The following is an 11,575-nucleotide window of genomic DNA, read 5'->3' on the forward strand; positions in this document are numbered from 1 at the left end:
ATTTAACTGGCAAACAAGACATGGCTGAACATATCACAGCCAAGTCATACATGTGTGTTTTGCTGCTCCTTCAGTACTGGAGGGCAGGATAACACTGGAAGTGATGACTACGTGGCCTCACCTGCTATGTGACAGCGATGGAGGGAGAAGACACCAAAAAGTTTGCTAAAGCTGACCCTGACTTTAAATTGAGTCACACACAAATCAGAATCAGCTTTATTACACAACACGAATTTGACTCTAGCTAGCTCTGGTATCTAAACTGGTAAACTGAAGAAAAGTATTAAAAAAGATTTGAATAAGTAAAAAGCTTTTATAGGTATTATTTCTAAGATATAAAAGTCTGTATGCATTAATAGTGTGGTTGTAAGATGAATAAAGAGTGCAAAAATGAAGACTTATCATAAATATACAATTATGCAAGGATGTGGGCAGATTTACATGAGGTAGATAATTTATTACATAGTTGATTACTGAAGCATTGCACATAAAGTGAGGCATTTTACCAGAGAACCTTCTTGTCTTCAGAAAACAGAATAGAAGTACAAATATGCATATGAGCTAAGATATTTAACCACAGTGATTTAAGTATTGGTTAACTGGTTCACAGTTTTTCTCAGTCGCTTTGGTACATTTCTCGAATAATCCTCGACATTTGCAAAACAGTAAGTACATTTCTCAAACAATTCGTACAAATAGCAAAACACCATGGATTACCTGCAAAAGCCAGTCTCCTTCTCAAAATCCTTAGTTCATCTCTCAAAAGTAAATATCTGTGTCTATGAACATGTCAGTGCCATCACAATGACAAGTCCTTGTGTCATTGTGTACAGAGAAGTCAGTCAGATTGCTTAGTCATGTTGTCAGTATAACAGAGTACTCTGGAGGGATGTTCTGATGTAGACTGTGGATAAAGTTTTGATGACAATTAGTGTAAATTGTAAGTTACACATTAGTGTATGTGAGAGATTGCAAGAGACTGGACAAGATTCACATTTACTGTTTGTACTGTAATTTGTTGACAGACCATGTCATTGCGATATAGAAAGAAAAAGACAGCACTGCATATCACAAAGGAAAAAAAAATAAGATAAATAAAAGTAGAAATGTGAACACAGGACAATCTTCTTAGGGAAAACTGTACACGCAGTGCTGTAGGAATTACAGTGCAGTCTTCCTACACCTCCTGACGTTCCTGTTGGGCCACAAAGTCTCATCCACATCACAACGAATATCTTCTCTTGTGACACAGCGTGGAAAGAGTCTTTTAGGGTGTCTTATCCAGCCTCTGCAGGTGTCTGCTGTGATGTCATCACACGCTGCATCCATGGCAGCCAGAAGGGTCATCTGTGTATGTGGCTGGCGATCACATACCTACTTTCCATCTCCATGCTGAGAAAATTCCTCAATCATCAAATTCTCCTCATTTAAATTCCTTGATCATTAGTTGATCCAATGTTTCACAAATTTCCCTTCATTAGAGAAAGTCAAGATTCACCTGGGAGCAATTTACCAATTCAGGACAGATTTAGGAAAAAAAAACATTTTGCATGTAATGACTTATGTGATGAACTAATGCCTAAATGTTGTGATAGGTGAGACTATTCAGCAGAGACCCATGATAATACATTTTGATCAACATGACATAAGCAACTGATAATGTAGGAAACAGCAAAGAATTGTACATAATCATTTTTATGGATGTACCAAAGCATTTGCAACTTGATCAAAGAAATAAGAAACTGCTTTTTGATGTACACAAGTGACACAATGATGTGAAGATTGAACAAGTAGTTTTGAGAATTTCAATTCTGATCTGAGAAATGTACCAAAGCGACTGAGAAAAACTGTAATGAGTACAATTGTGCATGAGAGGTAAGGTTTTTTTTATCACAGTGAGCTTTCTTACAGAAGTTGAGATACAACAAATCAGAAAGAGACAGTGTGGAAAGATTTGAACTTAAGCAGGGCAAAGGTGCTTGTTAAATGGGTGGTTTATTTTCTGGCACTCTGTGACTGTGAGTGGTCATCAGAGTAACTCCACCAACTAAAATCACAAGGCCTCCAGTCTCCTCTTTAATGGGAATGCACCAATGAGTCTAGTCTTAAAATCAGTTAACTCTCAGAAGCAACATTCTTAAGTGTAAACTTCTGCTAAATAATGTAACAACATTGCTGAAAATATCCCTAGTGAATGAGATTCTTAATGTGCTGTTAAAAAGAAAACTTCTTTTGATAGTAACAAAACACCCCTCAAAATCTACCACACTTGGTACCTTCCCTATTGACATTAGAGTCAAATTTAGGAGATAAGGGGGCGCACAGATGGCCTAACAGTCTATTGGCTACCCATGTATGCGGGCGGCCAGGGTTCAAATCTGGCCTGTGGTCCTTTGCCACATGTCTTTCCCCACTCTCATCCCATTTCTAACTCTACACACTGTAACCTCTGTTCAATAAAGGCACTAAAAAGCCCCAAAATATATCTTAAAAAAAAGAATAGGGGTTGAAAACGCTGAAATAAAATTTGAAATCATGATCTTAAAAAGGCAAATTTATGAGATGGAAGGTTGAAATTGTGATCCTTAACAGTTAAAATATGAGATATAAAATGTGTTTAAAAGGTAAAAGAAAAAAAAAAGATAAAATTCAACATCACAAGTTTTAAAGGTTGAAATCAGATTAAAAAACATGTAAATTGTGAGTCTTAAAGGTCCAAATGTGGGATTAAAAGTCAAAGTTAGGAGTTGAAAAGGTTGAAATGTGAAATAAAATTTGAAACCATGAATTTAAAAGGCAAATTTAAGGGAAAGAAAATTGAAATCATGATTTTGAACTGTTAAAATATGGGATAAAAAGAAGAGTTTAAATGGTCAAATAACTGGGATAAAATTCAAAACTATGAGCTTCGAAGGTCAAAATATGAGTTAAAGTTTAAAACTGTGACTCTAACCAGTTAAAATATAAGATAAAAAGTCAAAATTATGAATTGGAAAGATCCAAAAATGGATAACAAAGCTCACAGGCACATTTTGGGGACCTCTGAGACCAATTTAAACTTCTTAAAGGGGTAAAATATGTGACCTTTAAGTTTTGAGGAAACCGATAACTGCTCACCACCTGCCCAAGACCTTTCTGACAGTGGAGTATGGTGGTGGCAGCATCATGCTGTGGGTGTGTTTTACAGCAGCAGGGACTGGGAGCCTGGTCAGGGTTTAGGGAAAACTGAATGGAGCAAAGTACAGAGATATCCTCAATGAAAGGCAGTAATTGAGAACAGGGTCTGAATGTGATAATACAGTTTTTTCATACATTTGTGAAAATGTTTTCACTTTGTGATGATGAGGTACTGAGTGTAGCATCAGTCTTCAGCATAACAAAACCGAAAAAAGTGAAGGTGGTTGAATACTTTCTGAATAAAAGGTAAATACAGTTTATCGAAAATACATATGAACATCTGAATGGTTAAACGAGTTAGCGTAACTCAGATCCTTTTGCGGTTCATACGTCTTCTCAATAACAAATTTCTAAAATGATGCTAGGCCCAGGCAGGCCAATTTTTGCAGTTATTTCTCGACATGTAATATTAGTCCTGTTTTTGTCTCAGCATTGATTAAATGGTTTACCAGTCTTTAAGAAGTTTGTAAATTCTGAACAAAGCTAAACTAAAAAATCTAACCACTCATTTTATACCAAAATAGAAATTAGAGAAACACAAACTTGACATTTCAGTGTCCGGAAAGGAAAATCTTTGACATACTTGTTCAAGGAAATGTTTCTGAAGACTTTAATTTGTCAGTTATGATCATTAAACTTCTGCTGCTTCTGTACTTGTGTTATAGCTGATTCAGATGACGATGATCACGATGAACAAGACGATAATGACGATCACAACGAGCATGACGATCATGAAAAACACGACGATGGTCACCTGGAAATTGTGTGTTCGACTTGGGGAGGCTCTAGGTGGAAGACGTTTGATGGTGAGTTCTTCAGACTGGAGTCCAAATGTCAGTACACTATGATCTCGGACTGTAACGCAGACTATGAGAGCTTCAACATCCAGATCCAACAAAGCACAGAGGGCGAGGTCCCGCTCATAAGCAAAATCATCATGAGACTGGAAGGGACCATTGTGCAGCTGTCCAAGGATTCCGTGATGGTCAATGGTGAGGTGTAAGTACAATTTTGAATGTGCTTCTCTTTGCCTTGATCAAACATTAACACGAGGAAGTAGATTATAGGTCAAGTTCTGACAGAATGTAGAAGACTCTGAATGTTTACTCTGACAGTGTTAACGTTGGCTGGACAGTAACAGCTTTGGAGGGATATTTAAGTATTTTTGAAGTTGCTTTGTATGAGGTCTTTTGTGATAATTGGGCCACTTGCCTCCAGACATTTCAGTGAGCGTTGCCCCTTCAAACAGGACTGGCTTTGGGAAGCTAGGCTATTTTTTTTAGCTCAGTTTTTGCATTTGCACATTGCATTTGAGTCTTGCCATGCCATGTTACCATTCTGTCCTCCTGGGCGGGTTCAGTTTCTTCAATTTCGATGGGGATAGATAAAGGAGGTCTGCAAAACACCAGTGTTCAGCTGGGCAGGGAACTCTGGATGGGGAGTGATGCAGGCTGCAGTTATCTGTGAGCCACTAACCTCAATTAGAAATGTCCTGAAGAAGTGTTGAAAAGTCACACTCCTGACAGCCGCAGCTCTCATGGACAACAGCTCACAGTTTACACCTAAAATACCGGGGAAATACGAATCCTCCCAGCTAACCAATCTCCACTGAACTTTCCCTTCTATCCCTTTTTTTTCTGAGTCTCCATCTGTAGAAGTCGTTCCTCTGTGTACTCCGGCTCATGAAAGTATCCCATCATAGTGTCAGTGACACTCATTTTGTTGGCAGTGATGCGGTCTCTGCATTGGTCTGTCATGGTGAAGAAAGAGCTGAGTCAAAAGGCGAAGGCGTTCCTGCCCTCACCTATGATCACAACTGTATTGACTGAAAGAACAAGATCATGGATACAGACGGACGAAATGAGTTTCCTCCGCAGGGTGTCTGGGCTTTCCTGTAGAGATAAGGTGAGAAGCTCGGCCATCTGGGAGGGACTCGGAGTAGAGCTGCTGCTCCTCCACCTCGGGGGGAGCCAGATGAGGTGGCTCGGGCATCTGGTCCAGATGCCTCCTGGACGCCTCCCTGGTGAAGTGTTCTGGGCAGGTCCCACTGAGAGGAGGCCCCAGGACACGCTGGAGGGACTATGTCTCTCAGCTGGCCTGGGAACCCCTCGGGAACCCCTGGGAAGAGCTGGATGCAGTGGCCGGGTAGAAAGGAGTCTGGGCTTCCCTGCTTAACTGCTGCCCCTTCCCCGACCTCAGATAAGCAGAGGAAGATGGATGGATGAACGGACACATTTCTTTTTAGCTTAGCTTCTTGTTGTTTCCTACGATGAAGCCTTTAAAGACTGGGGATGTTCTAGTACAGCCTTTCCAAACTTCAGTACACCACGGCCCAATTTGAGACCTGAAAAAATAGCATTAGTGTCTCCAAAGACTCTTAAACATTCTTAAAATTCTTAAAATCAAGAAGGAGCGGCATTGTAGAATGAGTGTCACCAGTTAATCCAACACCAGTTAAACCATGACACCGATTGTATACACTGGACAAAATGAATTATAAAAAGGTGATTTAAAACTTCTAGCTGTGCTTTGTTCTTCTGAGACTTAATAACATGTGATCAAGAATTCTATGATTATTTAAAATGTGATTGAATTTGATTTTTTTGTTATTATTAATGAGCTCTCACAGTCCATCCACAGTACCTCACCAGTCCCTCACTTTGGGAAGCTCTGTACTTGTGCACACTAAAGGCTCCGATTGTGTACAGCAAAAATGAACTTTTACATGATAATCACATTTTTTGTAGATGGGAGAAAGACCATTAAAAGCCTAAAAAGCAGAGTCTTTGAATCAGAGGTCCACTGAAAAGAAACTGTAGGTTTTCATCAAAGAAACACTTCTTAATGATTCTCCTAACTTTGTGTTTCAGTAGCAGTGATCGTCTCATTGTTTGCACTAACTCTCTGTGTGTCCTACAGGGTGAAACTGCCATATTCCAAAGGTGATATGAGGATCGACAGGACTGAATCCAATATCATTGTTCATGATGTCATGGGAGTTAAAGCCATCTATGACCTGGAGGATTCCCTGGATGTATGAAGCACATCTTCGCATACACACACGTTTTCCCTCCATAAGGAGTTCAGCTGTATTAAGAGAATAAGAAATGTGATCATGAGCAATTTGATCTGACTGTGCAGGAATATTCCTACAGATTCCTCCTGCTTATGCAAACACTGACAAAGAGAATAAGCCACTGTTAGGGCATAGTAAGAGTCTGGTTCTGTTTGCGGTTTCTGCCCGATAAAAGATGTTTTTCATGCTTATGCTGGGATAGAGGGAGTACTTTGGACTGACTCTATGTGTGTGTCCCAGGCCAGGTATGGGAGCATACAGTGCCTATAAAAAGTATTTACCCCTTGGGTGTTTTACCCTTTTATTCATTTTTTTTACATCAATAATGGTCACTGTAATTTGGCCAAGAAAAATATCAAAACCTCTTTGATGTCATAGTGAAAACAGATTTTTACAAAGTAAATAAAAGTGACTACATAAATATTCACCCCCTTCAGTATTTAGTAGAGTCACCTTTGGCAGCAATCACAGCTCTGAGTCTGTGTGGACAGTTCTCAATCATAATGGCACATCTGGACACTGTAATTTTACTTCATTCTTCTTTGCAAAACTGCTCAAACTCTGTCAGGTTTTGTGGGGATCGGGCGTGAACAGCCTTTTATAAGTCCAGATGTAAATTCTCTATTGGACTGAGGTCTGGGCTTTGACTCGGCAACTCCACAACATTCACCTCGTTGTCTTCAAACCATTTCTTTGTAGCTTTCACTGTATGCTTTAGCTCCTTGGTAGGGGGAAAATTAATTTTCTCCAAAGCCGTAGTTCTCTTGCAGACAGAATAAGATTGTCTGCCAGGATTTCCATTGATTTCACCCTCTACCTTTACAAGCCTTTCAAGGCCAGCTGCTGAGAAACATCTCCACAGCATGATGCTGCCACCACTGTGCTTCACACTGTGCTTATTTTACACCTTTTTAAGTAACTTGTAGCACAGATGAGTTTTCTTGTAGGTGCAACATTATGTTGCACGGTACTGCCCGGTGTTGAGCTACGTGATGTTTGCCAGTCTTTCGTGCTGTTGCTTTAGCATGCTTGGTATTGTTAAGGAGGGGGCGGGGTGAGTGTTTGAGAAGTGAGGCACAAGTTGTGCCATGCTTTAGTGATATATATATATGTTCCGCTTTCTAAAATAAACCCCAGCATTTTAGTCAAATTCATTCATTTTCCGTTATATCTGTGTTCAATAGTAGATTTTGTTTTTATTGGCCAGTTCTGCAATTCCGTCTGTGATTCCATCAACAAGGAAATCAAAGGGACCTGCAATTGATTGGACTCCTGTTGAAGTCGCTCTCTTTAAAGGGAGTGGGTATTTATGCAGTCACTTATTTCACATTAAATATTTGAATTCATTTGACATTACATTGTTGAAATCTGTTTTCACTTAATATTAAAGTGTTTTTTTTTTTTTTTTTTTTTGACCATGATTGATTAATAAAATCAAGAAAAGGGCGAATCATCCAAGGGGATGAATACTTTTTCATGGCTATTGAATGTAGGTATGGCACTTTGTTGCATCAACCTTGGGCATCTAATGCTCCAGCCTCCTGATGACCATGTCCAGGCCGCTGGATGTTGAGTCTGTACTGACTTGGATTCGAATCACTGATCTCCTGGAAAAAGATAACAGTGAAATAATCCACAGAGCCTTATATCCATTTAACACAGCCTTTACCAGAATCCTTTTTCATTTCAAATTCCTTTTTTTGGGGTGGAAGAGCTCTACTTAAAGAAAGCTCGACTCTGGTGGGACTCGAACCCACAACCTTTGAATTGCTCCTCCTTGCTAGAAGTCCAATGCGCTGTCCATTGCGCCACAGAGCCACACAAATGTGTGATTAAGTATGCAGTCAGCACGATCAGGCCTGGGACAGAATGCCAGGTGCCAAAACGAGTGACTCTGAGCCTTCAATCCCTGCTCCTCTGAGCATGTCTGCATTACACACATGGTCTTATCAATGATACCCAAAAAATGCACCAAAGCAAAGTCGAAAAAAGGAGTCCAGCTGGCTTCTTTAGCCATCAGTCAGTGTCCAGGCCTCACAAGAATATGGTAAGACCAGGAGGACCAAGGACTGAAAAAGTCTGACTTTAGTCTGCATACTCAGATACCGTTAGGGCCTCGCAGTTGGCCACTCGATTGATTATGCTGCCAAGATAGATGAACTCCAAGACTTCCAATCTCTCACCATGCACAGACACAGACCCCAGGGCATTCCTGAATGACTGGATCTTTGTTTTGGACCAGGAGATGCTTTGTCCCAATGGTTCAGCCCCCTTACTCACCAATTTAAGAGCTCCCAAGAGGGCATCAAAGCATCATCGCCTACAACACACTGCAGTGTCCTGCCCCTAAAATCCAGTCCGAAAGGAAAATAGATTGTGCAACATGCACCACAAAAACAAGTTTTCATTAATGACATGGAAATATATGGCTTTTGCCAAGAACAACTACTGTTAACTTGGGATTGTTTGGCTTCTGTTCGCAGGTCCGAGTGGACGAAAAATTCAGGAACAAGACATGTGGACTGTGTGGAAACTTTGACAGCATAGCCAATGACGTCATAGAGAATGGTAAGAAAGTGACCAATGAATGAAGAGATATTTTACCGTAGTCATAGAAAGGGCTTTTTTATATTTAACTTGTGAAATCCCCCTCATGGGGAATTGTGAGATATGTACAGTTGAACACTTTTTAGGCCATTATTAGGGTCAAGAAAACCAACAGTTACAAAAAGTTCAGAGGTCAAACTGATTATTGTATTTTACAACCAACATGTTTTGAATTTGAAATAAGAAATTCAAAATCCTAAAGCAAGCTCATTCCCAATATAAGTTTAGAAAAAGAAAAACAAGACATAGAAATACATGCCATTTGCCTCAGGAAGGTCATGTTAAAGTAGGTATCAAAAATGGAAAAACAAACCAAAAAAAAAAACCATTTAATTTTTTCAAGTTTTTTTTCTTCTATAACGAATTGAAAAAAAAAAAAAAAAAAGGTTTGTTTTTTGCATCTCATTGTTTTTGTGTTCTGATCAAAACGGGAAGATCAAAGAATGGTGCACTGGGGATGTAACATTCTTTCATTCACAACACCTCCAGTGAGTCCGGCTGGTAGAAAAATGAATGTTATCTGGAAAGATGAATGCGTGGCAAAAACTTTATGATGTGCTTTTATTTACATCTCTTCGTTCCATCACACCTTTTGTTCAATCTCAAGTCCAAACTTCTCAATTTTACATTGAAAACTTTTGGTTATTATTGCCAAATTTAAGAAATGTACACTTTGTCGTTAGGGAGGTGGAAGTGGGTTCCCACACTAGACCAACTGAGAACCACAGCTCCACATGGCATGACCTGATCAGAGTAAATCCACATTAGCTTTCATATTTTTATTTATTTACTACTGAGAAGTTGAGACTACTTTGACAGGGTTTCTTTTCAAATGCTACACCTTCCAACAATTTTCGGTTAGTAGCTTCAGGATTGTGGAACAGAACACCGTGGACTTGAAGCCTTCCAAACAACCACAGATATTTTTTAAACAGAAAAAAAGGTTTATTTCCTATAGGTAGAATTTTGAGCTTAATAATGATTGGTTCTTATGGTTGGTCGTCCTACAGGGTACGAACAAACCCCGTTGGAATACAGTGAAAACAGTAAAGTCAACTTCAACTGTGATGTGCCAGAGCAGACCGAACCACCAACCTGTGGGTCTGTGGTAAGTTAAAACCCTTCATTGCCACCACTATAATAATAATAATAATAATAGTAATAATAATAATAATAATAATACATCCATCCATCCATTTTCTATACCCCTTATCCTGTTCGGGGTTGCGGGGGATCTGGAGCCTATCCCAGCTGTCATTGGGCGAGGGGCGGGGTACACCCTGGACAGACAACCAGGCACACTCATATTCACACCTACGGCCAATTTAGAGTCACAAGTTAACCTAATGAGCATGTTTTCGGTGGTGGGAGGAAGCCAGAGAACACTCAAACTCCACACAGAAAGGCCCTGACCATGGAGCGAACCAGGGACCTTCTTGTGCAGCTTCTCCTGCACCGCCTTGCAGCCCAAATAATAATAATAATAATAATAATAATAAAAGTAATAATAATAAAAAATAATAATATAGTAATAATAAGAATAATAAGAATAATACAATTAATTATTGTTATTATTACACATCATTATTATTGTTATTATCATTATTATTAAAATTGATTTCATTATTATTATTAATATAACAATTGATTATTGTTAGTATTGTTATTTTTAAAATTCATTATTATAGATATTGTTACTATCATTATTACTATCATTCTAATTATCATTATTTTTATTATTATTATTTTTATTGTTACGATTATCATTAGGCTACTACTATTATTATCATTATTACAATTATTGTAATTATTATTGTTATTATTTTTATTATTATTGTTATTATTATTATTATCATCATCATCAGTATTGACTTTATCATCATTATCACCGTTATCATCGCCATGATTATCATTATCATAATCAAGATTTTCATCATCACCAAGATTATCATCATCATCAGTATACTCATTATCATCATCATCACCATACAGTTCCTTTATTTTTAAGCCATTCTGTCCCCAAACAGGAAGTCAATTACTCTGACTTTCAGCCAGTAGAAAAATCCAAAATGAGATTATCATAATCACCATCATCATCATCATCATCAACATTATCATCATCATCATCATTCAGTTCCTTCATTTCCTTTTTAATCCATAACACTATCCTTTAATTATATTCAGTCTACCTTTAAGTACAAATGTCACACAGGAAGTCAGTTATTCTTACTTTTAGACAGTTTAAAAAATCAAAAATTACACAAAAAAGAAATTTGAAAGTGAAGTGTTGGCATTTTTACATGTTTTCAAAAGGAAGTGATTATTTGCAACTGAAAACAAAAATTCAGAGCAATTGCAATTAGAATTGTTCATCATTGGATTGCCCTTTGTTATTGCTTCACTGAGTCCTATTATCTTGACTCTCCAAAAATGAGGGCCTCCCAACAGGATTTATTTTTAAATAATTTTTATATTTTTATTTCCTTCAGGAGCGCTGTAAGAAGATCTTCAGTCACTCTCCGTTTAGTGAATGCCATGGTCTTCTGGATAACAACGCCTTCATTAAAGAATGTCAAGCTGATTTATGCTACAACGTGAACGGCACATTTCCCAGGCTCTGCCAGACCATCTCTGAATACTCCAGACAGTGTGTCCATGGAGGTGGCATGCCAAAACAATGGAGGAAGCCAGACTTCTGCTGTAAGACTGTTACGT

General features: G+C 38.5%; 1 non-coding gene across 1 annotated transcript; it reads right to left on the reverse strand.

Moving 5' to 3' along the window:
• Positions 1-7,985: 7,985 nt before the first annotated feature.
• trnar-ucu lies at positions 7,986-8,071 on the reverse strand. Its single transcript is given in 2 exon segments — positions 7,986-8,021; positions 8,035-8,071. It is a non-coding gene; the product is annotated as a tRNA-Arg (tRNA).
• Between the last annotated feature and the right edge of the window lie 3,504 nt (positions 8,072-11,575).

The sequence above is a fragment of the Cheilinus undulatus genome, linkage group 13 (genome assembly GCF_018320785.1).
Source record: "Cheilinus undulatus linkage group 13, ASM1832078v1, whole genome shotgun sequence".
NCBI lineage: Eukaryota > Metazoa > Chordata > Actinopteri > Labriformes > Labridae > Cheilinus > Cheilinus undulatus.